Source organism: Panthera leo, chromosome E1 (assembly GCF_018350215.1).
Source record: "Panthera leo isolate Ple1 chromosome E1, P.leo_Ple1_pat1.1, whole genome shotgun sequence".
In the NCBI taxonomy this organism is placed as follows: domain Eukaryota; kingdom Metazoa; phylum Chordata; class Mammalia; order Carnivora; family Felidae; genus Panthera; species Panthera leo.
In genome coordinates, this window is record NC_056692.1 from 39,766,609 (window position 1) to 39,783,843 (window position 17,235).

Genomic DNA, 17,235 nt, shown 5'->3' on the forward strand with positions numbered 1-17,235 from the left:
TTCAGCAAAGTCGCATGATATAAAATCAACATACAGAAATTGGTTGCATTTTTATACACCAATTATGAATCTGCAGAAAGAGAAATCAAGGAATCTATCCCATTTACCATTGCATTATATATTCATTATATATGTACTTATTTATTTATTTACATGTTTTTGTTGGAGAAACACCAACAGGTGAATTGCTTATGTTATTTCTCTATCAGAATGTTTATATTATAGGAGCACCTAAAAATACAAAGTGAATATTAATATACCTAAAGGGAGGAATATACAACAATACAATAATAGTAGAGATCTTTAATACCCTACTTTTACCAATGGGTAGAAGATCCAGACAGAAATCAGTACGGAAACATGGGCTTTAAACAATGTTACAACAGATGGAGTTAACAGACATATATAGAACATTCCATCCAAAAACAACAGAACACATATTCTTCTCAAGTGCACATGGAATATTATCCAGGAGAGATCATGTATTAGACCACAAAGCAAGTCTTAATAAATTTAAGAATATTAAAATAAGGGACACGAGGGTGGCTCAGTTGGTTGGGCATCCTGACTCTTGGTTTCGTCTCAGATCATGATCTCACAGGTTGGTGAGTTGGAGCCTGCACTGACATGGGAAGCCTGCTTGGGATTCTCTCTTTCCCTTCTCTACCCTTCCCTTACTCATGCTGTCTCTGGCTCTCTCAAAATCAATAAATACAACTTAAACATTTTATTAAAAAAGAATATTAAAATCATAGCAAGCATATTTTATGACAAGAGTCAAAACTGTATAAATCAATTAGAAAAAGAACACTGCAAAATTCACAAATATGTGGAAACTAAGCAACATGCAGTGTACAACCAACGGGTCAAAGAAGGATTCAAAACAGAAATCAAAAACCACCCTGAGATAAATGAAAACTGAAATACAATGGACCAAAAGTTCCACGATGCAGCAAAAGCAGTTCTTAGAGGAAGTTAATAGTGATAAATGCCTACATCAAGAAACAAGAAAAAATCTCAAATAAACAACCAATTTTACACCTCAAAGAACTTTAAAAATGAACAACAACAAAAACCAAAGTTACAATAAAGAAGGAAATAACAAATATCAGAGAAGAAATAAAGGACACTTCCCATCTAACTATGCCCAAAGGAACATAGCAAGCAAAGGACAATTGTTCTGACCTTTGCTAAGCCAGCAGAAAGTATCACATGACCACATCATGTCAAATGACCAGAAATGTAGCTGGTGTTGATTCCTGACTTTCTCATTTCTGAAAAAGGTTCTTATGTAGTATTCTCAATTAAGAAAGTGACAAAGACTAAATTATTGAAGCCTCAAAACACTTTAAAGGAACAACTTCCTCCTTGACAATTCTCCAGTTACTACAAAAACAAAAAAACCAAAACATGTAAACAACACGGAAAGTCCTGTTCATTGGTCTGAACTTTGGAGACGCCAGTGCATAAAAATCCCAAAACAGGAGGAAACATCAAAATCTGAGAAACTCACCTCTGAACAGGAATCCATACTCCACACCTGACACCATGACCCACTCGTGTTGCTCCCCTTGCTGCCAGCCTACATGCTGCAGGACCACCTGCTGCCAGCCCACATGCTGTGGGTCCAGCTTCTGCCAGCCTTGCTGTTGTGGGTCGAGCTGCTGCCAGCCTTGCTGCTGCCCAACTTGCTGTCATACCACCTGCTGCAGGACCAGCTGCTGCAGGACCAGCTGCTGCCAGCCCAGCTGCTGTGGGTCCAGCGGCTGTGCACAAAACTGCTGTGGGTCTAGCGGCTGTGGGTCCAGCTGCTGCCAGCCTTCCTGCTGCTGATTGTCTTACCAAACACCATCTGCACATAACACCCTCCTGTTAACTGGCTTGCCATTTGGGGGGCAAATTTCCTTCCTAGATTTTGGTGAAAGCCAGCGTGCAATCGCCATTTTTGTTTCTCATATATGTTTATAAGCTTGTGAATCAGCTTGATGCTGTGCAGAGGACTTCCTCCAAGTCTCTCTCTCCATGTATGTGGCTCATGTGCAGCTTCAGAAATTCTTGGTACTAAGTTATGGCCTTGGCTTTGATTCTGAAGTCAGGATCACCTGCTCCCTCAAAGTAACTTAAGAAAACAAGTTTTCATGTTTTTTTCATAGATTCCTGCAACTGATTAATAAACTTCATAATCATATTTTCAATGTACTTATGATTATTTCTCCTACTTTCATTTTTTTATAATCGTTTGAGTCATCTCGTTAGATGCAAGTGTTTTACCTGGCTTATATGCCTCTTAATAAAGTCTATACCCTAATTCTCCCCATATTGTTTTGTTTTACTGTATTGATATCAGAACTTGTATACATATTGGGTACCATATGTATCATCAAACATGAGCTACATAACAGCCTAACATGAATAGTATTCCACATTTTAGGTGAGAATATTTCACTGTGTAATTTCATATAGCCAATAATGGACAGACTCAGATTCAGGACTGGATATTTTTTTTTCCTGCTCAAAGGCAACTACTTTTACATGTCAGTAAAAGTAGCAACAATATTTAGTACTGAGGACTAGTAAGCTGTGCAAATGAATTTCTCCTTTAACAATGGGGGAAATAACCCCTCATATATGCAGATAACATCTGTTCAAAAATCAGTTTCTCACAACTCAGCAAGCAGCAGATACATGTGAGGGCAGGTAGGACTGCATTTTGGAGCTGTCAAGAAAACAGGGAGCCTTTCCCATCTCCATATGTTCAGCCACACGTGCAATCTGTCCCCATGAAATCTTGTTAGGATCCATTGTGTCCTCACAATAGAGTCTCATCTAAACTGACTAATATCTTTGTTTCGTGCAAATCCAATTCAGAATAACCTCCTTCTACTAAACATCTACCACCAGAATGAGAAAATAAGTAATTCCCTGTAATAAAAAATGGAGCATATATTGCACTCCCCCTTCTTCAGCTGAGGTTATGATCTCACGGTTTGTGAGTTTGAGCTCTGCATTGGACTTGCTGCTGCCAGGGCAGAGCCCACTTCAGCTCCTATGTCCCCTTCTCTTTCTGCCTCTCTCTCTCTCTCTCTCTAAAATGAAAAAACATTAAAAAAATTCTTTTTTTTTTTTTAATTTTTTTATTTTTTAATATATGAAATTTACTGTCAAATTGGTTTCCATACAACACCCAGTGCTCATCCCAAGAGGTGCCCTCCTCAATACCCATCACCCACCCTGCCCTCCCTCCCACCCTGCCCTCCCTCCCACCCCCCATCAACCCTCAGTTTGTTCTCAGTTTTTAACAGTCTCTTATGCTTTGGCTCTCTCCCACTCTAACCTCTTTTTTTTTTTTTTTTTTTTTCCTTCCCCTCCCCCATGGGTTTCTGTTATGTTTCTCAGGATCCACATGAGTGAAACCATATGGTATCTGTCTTTCTCTGTATGGCTTATTTCACTTAGCATCACACTCTCCAGTTCCATCCATGTTGCTACAAAAGGCCATATTTCATTTTTTCTCATTGCCACGTAGTATTCCATTGTGTATATAAACCACAATTTCTTTATCCATTCATCAGTTGATGGACATTTAGGCTCTTTCCATAATTTGGCTATTGTTGAGAGTGCCGCTATAAACATTGGGGTACAGGTGCCCCTATGCATCACTACTCCTGTATCCCTTGGATAAATTCCTAGCAGTGCTATTGCTGGGTCATAGGGTAGGTCTATTTTTAATTTTCTGAGGAACCTCCACACTGCTTTCCAGAGCGGCTGCACCAATTTGCATTCCCACCAACAGTGCAAGAGGGCTCCTGTTTCTCCACATCCTCTCCAGCATCTATAGTCTCCTGATTTCTTCATTTTGGCCACTCTGACTGGCGTGAGGTGGTATCTGAGTGTGGTTTTGATTTGTATTTCCCTGATAAGGAGCGACGTTGAACATCTTTTCATGTGCCTGTTGGCCATCCGGATGTCTTCTTTAGAGAAGTGTCTATTCATGTTTTCTGCCCATTTCTTCACTGGGTTATTTGTTTTTTGGGTATGGAGTTTGATGAGCTCTTTATAGATTTTGGATACTAGCCCTTTGTCCGATGTGTCATTTGCAAATATCTTTTCCCATTCCGTTGGTTGCCTTTTAGTTTTGTTGGTTGTTTCCTTTGCTGTGCAGAAGCTTTTTATCTTCATAAGGTCCCAGTAATTCACTTTTGCTTTTAATTCCCTTGCCTTTGGGGATGTGCCGAGTAAGAGATTGCTACGGCTGAGGTCAGAGAGGTCTTTTCCTGCTTTCTCCTCTAAGGTTTTGATGGTTTCCTGTCTCACATTCAGGTCCTTTATCCATTTTGAGTTTATTTTTGTGAATGGTGTGAGAAAGTGGTCTAGTTTCAACCTTCTGCATGTTGCTGTCCAGTTCTCCCAGCACCATTTGTTAAAGAGACTGTCTTTTTTCCATTGGATGTTCTTTCCTGCTTTGTCAAAGATGAGTTGGCCATACGTTTGTGGGTCTAGTTCTGGGGTTTCTATTCTATTCCATTGGTCTATGTGTCTGTTTTTATGCCAATACCATGCTGACTTGATGATGACAGCTTTGTAGTAGAGGCTAAAGTCTGGGATTGTGATGCCTCCTGCTTTGGTCTTCTTCTTCAAAATTACTTTGGCTATTCGGGGCCTTTTGTGGTTCCATATGAATTTTAGGATTGCTTGTTCTAGTTTCGAGAAGAATGCTGGTGCAATTTTGATTGGGATTGCATTGAATGTGTAGATAGCTTTGGGTAGTATTGACATTTTGACAATATTTATTCTTCCAATCCATGAGCAGGGAATGTCTTTCCATTTCTTTATATCTTCTTCAATTACCTGCATAAGCTTTCTATAGTTTTCAGCATACAGATCTTTTACATCTTTGGTTAGATTTATTCCTAGGTATTTTATGCTTCTTGGTGCAATTGTGAATGGGATCAGTTTCTTCATTTGTCTTTCTGTTGCTTCATTGTTAGTGTATAAGAATGCAACTGATTTCTGCACATTGATTTTGTATCCTGCAACTTTGCTGAATTCATGTATCAGTTCTAGCAGACTTTTGGTGGAGTCTATCGGATTTTCCATGTATAATATCATGTCATCTGCAAAAAGCGAAAGCTTGACTTCATCTTTGCCAATTTTGATGCCTTTGATTTCCTTTTGTTGTCTGATTGCTGATGCTAGAACTTCCAGCACTATATTAAACAACAGCGGTGACAGTGGGCATCCCTGTCGTGTTCCTGATCTCAGGGAAAAAGCTCTCAGTTTTTCCCCGTTGAGGATGATGTTAGCTGTGGGCTTTTCATAAATGGCCTTTATGATCTTTAAGTATGTTCCTTCTATCCCGACTTTCTCAAGGGTTTTTATTAAGAAAGGGTGCTGGATTTTGTCAAAGGCCTTTTCTGCATCGATTGACAGGATCATATGGTTCTTCTCTTTTTTTTTGTTAATGTGATGTATCACGTTGATCGATTTGCGAATGTTGAACCAGCCCTGCATCCCAGGAATGAATCCCACTTGATCATGGTGAATAATTCTTTTTATATGCTGTTGAATTCGATTTGCTAGTATCTTATTAAGAATTTTTGCATCCATATTCATCAGGGATATTGGCCTGTAGTTCTCTTTTTTTACTGGGTCTCTGTCTGGTTTAGGAATCAAAGTAATACTGGCTTCATAGAATGAGTCTGGAAGTTTTCCTTCCCTTTCTATTTCTTGGAATAGCTTGAGAAGGATAGGTATTATCTCTGCTTTAAACGTCTGGTAGAACTCCCCTGGGAAGCCATCTGGTCCTGGACTCTTATTTGTTGGGAGATTTTTGATAACCGATTCAATTTCTTCGCTGGTTATGGGTCTGTTCAAGCTTTCTATTTCCTCCTGATTGAGTTTTGGAAGAGTGTGGGTGTTTAGAAATTTGTCCATTTCTTCCAGGTTGTCCAATTTGCTGGCATATAATTTTTCATAGTATTCCCTGATAATTGTTTTTATCTCTGAGGGATTGGTTGTAATCATTCCATTTTCATTCATGATTTTATCTATTTGGGTCATCTCCCTTTTCTTTTTGAGAAGCCTGGCTAGAGGTTTGTCAATTTTGTTTATTTTTTCAAAAAACCAACTCTTGGTTTCGTTGATCTGCTCTACAGTTTTTTTAGATTCTATATTGTTTATTTCTGCTCTGATCTTTATTATTTCTCTTCTTCTGCTGGGTTTAGGCTGCCTTTGCTGTTCTGCTTCTATTTCCTTTAGGTGTGCTGTTAGATTTTGTATTTGGGATTTTTCTTGTTTCTTGAGATAGGCCTGGATTGCAATGTATTTTCCTCTCAGGACTGCCTTCGCTGCATCCCAAAGCGTTTGGATTGTTGTATTTTCATTTTCGTTTGTTTCCATGTATATTTTAATTTCTTCTCTAATTGCCTGGTTGACCCACTCATTCGTTAGTAGGGTGTTCTTTAACCTCCATGCTTTTGGAGGTTTTCCAGACTTTTTCCTGTGGTTGATTTCAAGCTTCATAGCATTGTGGTCTGAAAGTATGCATGGTATAATTTCAATTCTTGTAAACTTATGAAGGGCTGTTTTGTGACCCAGTATATGATCTATCTTGGAGAATGTTCCATGTGCACTCGAGAAGAAAGTATATTCTGTTGCTTTGGGATGCAGAGTTCTAAATATATCTGTCAAGTCCATCTGATCCAACGTATCATTCAGGGCCCTTGTTTCTTTATTGACTGTGTGTCTAGATGATCTATCCATTTCTGTAAGTGGGGTGTTAAAGTCCCCTGCAATGACCACATTCTTATCAATAAGGTTGCTTATGTTTATGAGTAATTGTTTTATATATCTGGGGGCTTGGGTATTTGGCGCATAGACATTTATAATAGTTAGCTCTTCCTGGTGGATAGACCCTGTGATTATTATATAATGCCCTTCTTCATCTCTTGTTACAGCCTTTAATTTAAAGTCTAGTTTGTCTGATATAAGTATGGCTACTCCAGCTTTCTTTTGGCTTCCAGGAGCATGATAAATAGTTCTCCATCCCCTCACTCTCAATCTAAAGGTGTCCTCAGATCTAAAATGAGTCTCTTGTAGACAGCAAATAGATGGGTCTTGTTTTTTTATCCATTCTGATACCCTATGTCTTTTAGTTGGCGCATTTAATCCATTTACATTCAGTGTCATTATAGAAAGATATGGGTTTAGAGTCCTTGTGATGTCTGTATGTTTTATGCTTGTAGTGATGTCTCTGGTACTTTGTCTCACAGGATCCCCCTTAGGATCTCTTGTAGGGCTGGTTTCGTGGTGACAAATTCCTTCAGTTTTTGTTTGTTTGGGAAGACCTTTATCTCTCCTTCTATTCTAAATGACAGACTTGCTGGATAAAGGATTCTCGGCTGCATATTTTTTCTGTTTAGCACACTGTAGATATTGTGCCAAGCCTTTCTGGCCTGCCAAGTTTCAAAGGAGAGATCAGTCACGAGTCTTATAGGTCTCCCTTTATATGTGAGGGCATGTTTATCCCTTGCTGCTTTCAGAATTTTCTCTTTATCCTTGTATTTTGCCAGTTTCACTATGATATGTCGTGCAGAAGATCGATTCAAGTTACGTCTGAAGGGAGTTCTCTGTGCCTCTTGGATTTCAATGCCTTTTTCCTTCCCCAGTTCAGGGAAGTTCTCAGCTATAATTTGTTCAAGTACCCCTTCAGCACCTTTCCCTCTCTCTTCCTCCTCTGGGATACCAATTATGCGTATATTATTTTTTTTTAGTGTATCACTTAGTTCTCTAATTTTCCCCTCATACTCCTGGATTTTTTTATCTCTCTTTCTTTCAGCTTCCTCTTTCTCCATAACTTTATCTTCTAGTTCACCTATTCTCTCCTCTGCCTCTTCAAGCCGAGCCATCGTGGATTCCATTTTGTTTTGCATTTCGTTTAAAGCGTTTTTCAGCTCCTCGTGACTGTTCCTTAGTCCCTCGATCTTTGTGGCAAGAGATTCTCTGCTGTCCTGTATACTGTTTTCAAGCCCAGCGATTAATTTTATGGCTATTATTCTAAATTCACTTTCTGTTATATTATTTAAATCCTTTTTGATCAGTTCATTAGCTGTTGTTATTTCCTGGAGATTCTTCTGAGGGGAATTCTTCCGTTTGGTCATTTTGGAGAGTCCCTGGCGTGGTGAGGACCTGCAGTGCACTTCCCCTGTGCTGTGGTGTATAACTGGAGTTAGTGGGCGGGGCCGCAGTCCGACCCGATGTCTGCCCCCAGCCCACTGCTGGGGCCACAGTCAGACTGGTGTGTGCCTTCTCTTCCCCTCTCCTAGGGGCGGGATTCACTGTGGGGTGGCGTGTCCCGTCTGGGCTACTTGCACACTGCCAGGCTTGTGTTGCTGGGGATCTGGCGTATTAGCTGGGGTGGGTAGGCAAGGTGCACGGGGGCTGGAGGGGCAGGCTTAGCTCGCTTCTCCTTAGGTGATCCACTTCAGGAGGAGCCCTGTGGCAGCGGGAGGGAGTCAGATCCGCTGCCGGAGGTTTGGCTCCGCAGAAGCACAGAGTTGGGTGTTTGCGCGGAGCGAGCAAGTTCCCTGGCAGGAACTGGTTCCCTTTGGGATTTTGGCTGGGGGATGGGCGGGGGAGATGGCGCTGGCGCCTTTGTTCCCCGCCAAGCTGAGCTCTGCCGTCCGGGGGCTCAGCAGCTCTCCCTCCCTTTGTCCTCCAGCCTTCCCGCTTTCCGAGCAGAGCTGTTAACTTATGACCTCCCAGACGCTAAGTCACGCTTGCTGTGGGAACACAGTCCGTCCGGCCCCTCTGCTTTTGCCAGCCAGACTCGGGGGCTCTGCTTGGCCGGCGAGCCGCCCCTCCGCCCCGGCTCCCTCCCGCCAGTCCGTGGAGCGCGCACCGCCTCGCCGCCCTTCCTACCCTCTTCCGTGGGCCTCTAGTCTGCGCTTGACTCCGGAGACTCCCTTCTGCTAATCCTCTGGCGGTTTTCTGGGTTCTTTAGGCAGGTGTAGGTGGAATCTAAGTGATCGGCAGGACGCGCTGTGAGCCCCGCGTCCTCCTACGCCGCCATCTAAAAAAAATTCTTAAAGAAATTTAAGACAAAATTAAAGACTCAGAGACTGTGCAATGAGCACATATGATTTTCTGAACCATCCAAGAAACTAAACAACCTCCTGTATTCTGTGAGGCAACTCTGAAGGATTTGAGGGGAATGAAGAGTGTGTTCCAGGAGGGTGAGAAGAATGTGAGGAAGAAGGCAAATAACACAATGTGGGCATTCATAGGAGTTATAATAGAAAGTTGGCACTCTGGTCCTGAAATAATGGTGCTTCTTCAGCACTCAGGGATGTGAGGCTTGATTTGGGCTGAAGACTTAGGAACATTAGGCCCCGAGTCACCTCCTGGGAGCAGTGGAGGAATCTTGATGAACCATGAAGGTTCATTTCCAGGACACATGCCAACATTGTAGACTACATATCTGGGATTCTCTGAAGAGACTGCCAAGACCATGCGAGCCTACTACTGCTTCTTAAGAGCCAGATGGTTGGGTGATGAGATGAAGAACTGACACAACCTAGTTCCTACTACTTGCCAGGTATTGACCAAATCCTACATGTACGTTATCTTTAATTCTTTAAGAAGAGTTGAGAATTAGAAATTAATAATTTCTATGAAGAAATTTTCAACATAGGTATTAAGGTTCCCATTATGGAGATGAGGAAATAGGGCTGAGAAGGGTAAAGTAATGCCAGACTTTGGTTTCTCCCAGAATCTACTCTGAAGGATAGAGTCCAGGCATGTAGTTTCTTTGGGGAGGTCAAATCACACTGGTAGAAGTGTGGGGAAGTGACACAGGGAGGGGGCACTTTAAGGCCAGTGTCACAGTTTGCAAGTGAACCTTAAACCTGAAAAATATATCAGAGATGATGTAACACACACATGATGGGATTCTCCTAATAGCTACAAGGGAGCTGGAGTCTTTTTAAATCAACTCTCCAGAATCGTTGGTTGAGCATTTCTCTCAGTGTGGTGCACATAGAAAGCATGGCATTTTGTTGTTGCATGAAAACAGCCTTTAGGCATAGAGATGCAGGTCTGGTAGGTAGAAATTGTCCCCAACACACTTAGATCTATGACATACAGTGGGCATATTCAAGATATTGAGAAACTATGGTTTTCACCAGTCACTCCAATATTTTTTTCATCAGAGTGGTGGACAGACACAATATCTAGAAGAAAAATAAGACTGAAGAGAAAACAGAGGAGGAGAAGCAAGAGGAATTGAAAGGGTAGAAGGAAAGGAAGGAAGGAAGGAAGGAAGGAAGGAGGAAAGAAGGAAGGAAGGAGAAAGCAAAGAGGGAAGAAAAGGGAAGACAAAAAGGGAAATAAGAGAGAGATGGACACAAAGCAGAGAAAGAAGAAGGAAGGAAGGAAGGAAGGAAGGAAGGGAAGAATTAAGAATTAAAAACAATTCAGCACAATAAAGATGTACTCTAAACATGAAGTCACTGACTAGGCTAGTTAACAAGGTTAGGACTAGAATCACCCAACTCACACTGGTTTGTCCATACTGCCCCAGTTACACCCCTGAAAGTCCTACATCCTGAGAAAGCACTCAATCCTAGGCAAATCAGCACTATTGGTCAACAAGGATGTACATTGATGCTTGCTTAGTCCCAGTGTACTGCTGCTGCTTCTACCCACCTGCTTTGGTTATGCCTTGCCATGTAAAAGAGATGATACCAGACATCTCTACCCAAAGGTCCTTGGTTGAACTGAGTTACTACAAGAGACGGATATGCCTGTGGGAGTCTTGAATCAGGCTTTTGTGGGGAAACAGACCTGGGCTCACACATCTACATTTGTGTACATGATCATCAGATCATTGAAGCAAGAACGATGCTGCTGATGTGGCAAATTTCCTTTAATCTGAAAATGTTTCTATGAGTTATTCTCAAATAGGAAACACATTAAACACCTATTTTCTAAAGATTCCTGTCATTTATGGAATGTCTTCTTCTACAAGCCCCCAGTGACTATGGAAAACAATGTAAACACCAACAAGGAAAGTCCCACCCATTGGTCTAAACTTCGGCGGTCCAACACATAAAAGCCCCAGATCAGGAGGAGGCACCAGAATCTGAAAACCTCACCTCTGCACAGGACCTGCCCATCCTCCACCCCTGACACCATGACCCACTCATGTTTCCCCTCCTGCTGCCAGCCTACGTGCTGCAGGACCACCTGCTGCCAGACCGCATGCTGCCAGCCAACATGTGTGACTTCCTGCTGCCAGACCACATGCTGTGGGTCCAGCGGCTGTGGATAAATTTGCAGTGGGTCTACCTGCTGCCAGTCATGCTACCACCTGCTGTAGAACCACCTGCTGCCACCCTTGCTGTGTGTCCAGCTGCTGCCATCCTTCCTGCTGCCGATTGCCTTGCCAAGAACCATCATCTCCACGCAACATGGTTTGCCATTTGGAAAACAAAGTCACTGCCAATCATTGTTGAAAGTCAGCATGCAATCGCCAACATTTCTCTTATTCATCTGCCTGTCTACAAGCTTATGAATCAGTTTGATGAAGTGTGGACCACTTCTCCCTGATTCTCTTCTTCCATCATCTTATGAGTCATGTGCTAACTTCATGCATCCTGATACCGAGTCATGATCTCTGCCTTAACTCCACAGTCAAGATCTTCACCCTCTCCCTATCAGTAATATAGAGAAAGAAATCCTCAGGATTCATACATAGGTGTCTGCAACTACTGTAAATCTTCAAATTATGTTTTCTTTTTCAGTGTACTCACGGTCCTTGTATCCTGCTTTCTTCTTTGCATGATCACTTTGAAGGTCTCCCTAGATATAAAGGATCTCATCTATATTTCTTAAGAAATTCTGTACCATTCTGCATCCCATATGATCTTTGTTTCCTTGTACAGCATTCTCGATGTAAGGATTTATACACAGGTTGCATATCACATGCAGTATCTATTTGGAGCCTCGTACAGTCCTCCACTAATTATTGTCTCCATTTTCAGATAAGAAAATTTCACAGTGGAATGTCATGTACCTGACATGGACAGACTCAGATCCCAGACTGTGTCTCCTGCCTTGATGAAGGGCACTTACATTCATCTCTCCAGACAAGTTAGAAAACATCCTGGGACTGAGCACCAGCAAGATGTTCATCTGAGTGTCTTCTCTGACCACAGAAGTAATATTCTCCAGTATATGCAGGTGACATCTGGGACAAAGTTGTAGACATTAGTATCCTACAGTTCAGCCATCAGCAGCCTCATGTGGGGGCAGTGGGACCTTCCCTTTAGAGATCTTGGATCTTTTTGCTGCCTTGGGCTCCATCCAGCCCCTCAGCACTCCTCTGCATCAGATACAGGTGAGTATGCGGTGTCCTCATGAGCCACAGACGTGGCTGAACACACTTGTGTTTGGGTTGTGGAAATCACATTCTTGTTTGGCCTCCTAGTCCTCAGGACTTAATGGCAGAGTTAAAAGGTATCAGGAAATTTTATGCCAAACATATTATGCTCCCCAACTGTAAGGCAATTTGTTATTGTGATCAAAATGTTACCAAGACAATTAAGGAAGGACAATGTCAGGGACTGAGAGTCTGTGCAATGGGCATGTATGACTTCAAGTAATCCATGGGCTCTGAACCATCTATAGAACAAACACTATCCATTATTTTATGAAGGAACTATGAAGCATTTGAGGGAAATAAAGATGCCTGTTCCAGGGTGGTGAGAAGAATGTGAGGAAGAAAAAGAGAAAACAAGGTGGACATTCATAGGAGTTGTGATAGACAGAAGGCTGGTGCTTCTGGTCCTGAACTAATGGTGCTGCCTCAGCACTCAGGGGTGTGAGGCTTGATTCAGGCTCTGAGAGGAAAAGGAGAATTAAGCCTTGGGTCACATTCTGGGATCAGTGGAAGGACCTCTGATGAGCTGTGAAGGCTCATGTCCAGGGCACTTGCCAACGTTGACACCTACGTATCTGGGATGCTCTGGAGAGACTGCCAAGACTAAACTTGCCTACCTCTGATTCTTAAGAGCTGGGTATCTGTGTGACAGGATGAAGAACTGACATGACCCATGGTCCTACTACTTGCTAGGTATTGACCAAATGTTTCATGTACATTATCTTTAAATCTTTCCTTTTATTAATTTTTATTTTAATTCCAATATAGTTGATCTACCATGTCAAATTCATTTCAGGTGTACAATATAGTGATTCATCGTTTCCATACAGCACCCAATGCTCATCACAAATGCACTCCTTAATCCTCGTCACCTATTTCAACCATTCCCCCACCACTGTCTCCTCTGGTAACCATCGGTTTGTTCTCTCTAGTTAAAGAGTCTGTCTCTCTTTTCCTTTGCTCTTTCATTTACTTTCTTAAATTCCACATGAGTGAAACCATATGGTATTTGTCTTTCTCTGACTGACTTATTTCATTTAGCATTATACTCTCTAGTTCTATCCATGTCGTTACAAATGTAAGACTTCACTCATTTTTATGGCTGAATTATATTCCATTGTAGATATATACCACATCTTCTTTATCCATTTGTCTATCAGTGGACACTTGGGCTGCTTCCATATACTGGCTATTGTAAATAATGCTGCTACAAACATAGGGTTGCATGTATCCCTTTGAATTAGTGTTTTTCTATTTTAGAGGTAAATACCCAGTAGTGCAATTACTGGATCATAAGGTAGTTCTATTTTTAACTTTCTGAGGACACTCCATACTGTTTTCCACAATGGAGCCACCAGTAGTACAGGAGAGTTCCCTTTCTCCACATCCTCACCAACAGCTGTTGTTTTTCTGTTGTTGGTTGTAGCCATTGTGACAGGTATGAGGTGCTATATCTTATAATTTTGAATTGCATTTCCCTGATGATGAGTCATGTTGAGTATCTTTTCATGTGTCTGTTGGCCATCTATATGTCTTCTTTGGAGAAATGTCTGTTCATGTCTTCTGTCCATTATTTAATTGGGTTACTTTTTTGGAGGTGTTGAGTTGTGTACGTTCTTTACATAATTTGGATACTGACCCTTTTCAGATATGTCGGTTACAAATTCTCCCATTTCGTAGGTTGCCTTTTAGTTTTGTTGATTGTTTCCTTGGCTATGCAAACACTTTTTATTTTGATGTAGTCCTGATAGATTACTTTTGCTTTATTTCCCTGGCCTCAGGAGACCTATCTAGAAAAAATTTGCTATTATCAGTATCAGAGACATTACTGCCTGTGCTGTCTTCCAGAATTTTTATGCTTTCAGGTCTCACATTTAGGTCTTTAATCCATTTAGAATTTATTTTTGTGTGTGGTGTAAGAAAGTGGTCTAGTTTCATTCTTTTGCCTGTAGCTATCCAGTTTTCCCAACACCATTTGTTAAAGAGACTGTCTTTTTCCCATTGGATATTTTTGCCTCCTTTGTCAGACACTAATTGACCATATAATTCTTGGTTTATTTCTGGGTTTTCTATTCTATTCCACTGGTCTGTGTGTCTATTTTTGTGCCGGTTCCATACTGTTTTGATTATTATGGCTTTGTCTTGAACTGTGATAACTCCAGCTTTGCTTTCCTTTTTCAAATAACTTTGGTTATTTGGGATCTTTTGTGGCTCCATACAAATTAGAATTATTTGTTCTAGTTCTATGAAAAATATGCTGTTGGTATTTTGATTGGGATTGCATTAAATTGGTAGTATCTTTAATTCTTGAGGAAATTTTCAACATAGGTATTAAGGTTCCCAATTGTGGAGATGAGGAAATCGGGACTGAGAAGGGTAAAGTAATGTCATAGTTTGGTTTCTCCAGCAAGCTACTCTGGGGAGGACAGATCACACTGGTAGGAGTGTGGGGAAGTGACACAGGGAGGGAGCACTTTAAGGCCAGTGTCACAGTTTGCAAGTGAACCTTAAACCTGAAAAATATATCAGAGATGATGTAACACATACACACATTGGGATTCTCCTAATAGCAATGAGAGAGCTAGAGTCTTTATAAACCAACTCTCCAGAATCATTTGTTGAGCATTTCTCTCAATGTGGTATGTATAGGAAGCATGACATTCTGCTGTTGCATGAAAACAGCCCTTAGGCATAGAGATGCAGATCTAACACACTTACATCTATGACATATGGCAGGCATATTCAAGATATCATTGACAATCTATGGTTTTCACCAGTCACTCCAATATTTTGTTCATCAGATTGGTGGACAGACACAGTATCTAGAAGAAAAATAAGACTGAGGAGAAAGCAGAAGAGGAAGAGCAAGAGGTATTGAAAGGGAGGAAGGAAGGAGGGAAGGAAGGAATGAATGAACAAACAAACGAATGAATGAGTGAATGAACAAAGGAGGGGAAAGGGAAGAAAAGACAGAAAGAGAGAGACAGACATAGCATAAAAAGGAAGAAATGAAGAATGAGAGACAGGGAGAGGGAGGAAGGAAACAAAAGAATTAAAAATTAAAAACAATTCAGCACAATAAAGATGTAGTCAGCCACATTAAGTCACTGACTAGGTTAGTTAGTAAGATTAGGACTAGAATCATCCAACTCACCCTGGTTTGCCCATACTGCCCCAGTTATACCACTGAAAGTCCTATATCCTGCAAAAGCCTTCAGTCTTAGGTAAATCAGGAGTACTGGTCAACAAGGATGTACATTGACTGATGCTTGCTTAGTCCAAGTGTATTGCTGCTGCTTCTACTCACCTGCCTTGGTTCTTCTGCCTTGCCATATGGAAGAGATGATGCCAAACATCCTCTACCCAAGGGTCTTTGGTTGAACTGGGATATACAAGTGGGGTAGGGTGCTACAAGAGACAGATATGCCTGTGGGAGTCTTGAATCAGGCTTTGGGGGGAAAGAGATTTGGGCTCAGGCACGAATTTAATTCATCCCTATGAACATATCAGCATCCTGCTCCCCTACTCCAGGGATACTCCCAGTCTACATGCAACCTAAGAAACAAAGCTGGGGAGGGACCGCTGCTCTGACCCTACCCAGCCCAGCAAGAACTTGAATACATGATTTGATGATGACTGAAGAATGACACTGCTGATGTGACCACTTTCCTTTAATCTAAAAATGTTTATATGAGTTATTCTCAAATAGGAAACACATTAAACATTTATTTTCTAAATATTCTTGAAATTTGTGGAACTTTCTCTTCTACAAGCCCCCAGTGACTATGGAACACCATGTAAATACCAACAAAGAAAGTCCTTCCCATTGGTCCAAACTTTGGGGTCCAGTGCATAAAATCCCCAAAACAGGAAGAGGCACCTGAATCTGAGAAACTCACCCCTCAGAAGAAGCCCACTCTTCACTCCTGACACCATGACCCACTCGTGCTGCTCCCCTTGCTGCCGGATCACTTGCTTCCACCCCACGTGCCATTAGCCTAGTGGCTGTGGGTCCAGCTGCTGCCAGCCTTGCTGCCACCCAACTTGCTGTCAAACCACCTGCTGCCAGCCCAGCTGTGGGCCCAACAGCTGTGGACAAACCTGTAGTGGGTAGAGCTACTGTGGGTCCAGCAGCTGCGGCCCAATTTTCTGTCAAACCACCTGCTGGAGGACCACCTGCTGTCAGCCCCGTGGCTGTGGGTCCAACTGTTGCCAGCCCAGCTGCTGCCAGCCCTGCTGCTGCCCAACCCATTGCCACACTACCTGCTGTAGGACCACCTGCTTCCACACTTGCTGTGTGTCCAGCTGCTGCCAACCTTTCTACTGTTGATCCACATACTAAATCATTGTGTGACAGAGACCAAAGTTCTCTCAATCATCAGTTCTCCAATTACTGTCCCAAAGTCTACTACCAGGCTTCATTGGCATCCAGCATGCTGCCACCACCTTTATTAGTCATACTCGTGATTAAAAGGCTCTGCTAGTATGCATGTTGCTGCAAAGAACTTTAGTCTTATAGCCTTCGTCTTTATTTGCTGTTTATCTCTGATAGCTGTAGGCATTCTTTCTCCTTGACCTACAGTCATTGTGGCAGCCTTGCAAAATGATCACCACTTTCCCTCTCAGTATCACAAAGCACAAATTTATGATTTTTTTTGTTTCTTCCTTGTTTACTATTTCATTATAATCATTTTTATATACTTATTATTCTTCTTTCTTACTTCCACCTTTCATAATTACTCTGCATTGTCTTCCCAGATGTGGGAAAGCTTTTCTGGTTCCTTTCTAATAAAGTC

General features: G+C 41.8%; 1 pseudogene; it reads left to right on the forward strand.

The window, feature by feature from the left end:
- Positions 1 to 1,548: 1,548 nt before the first annotated feature.
- Positions 1,549 to 16,769, forward strand: LOC122205871 (annotated as a pseudogene).
- Positions 16,770 to 17,235: the final 466 nt, after the last annotated feature.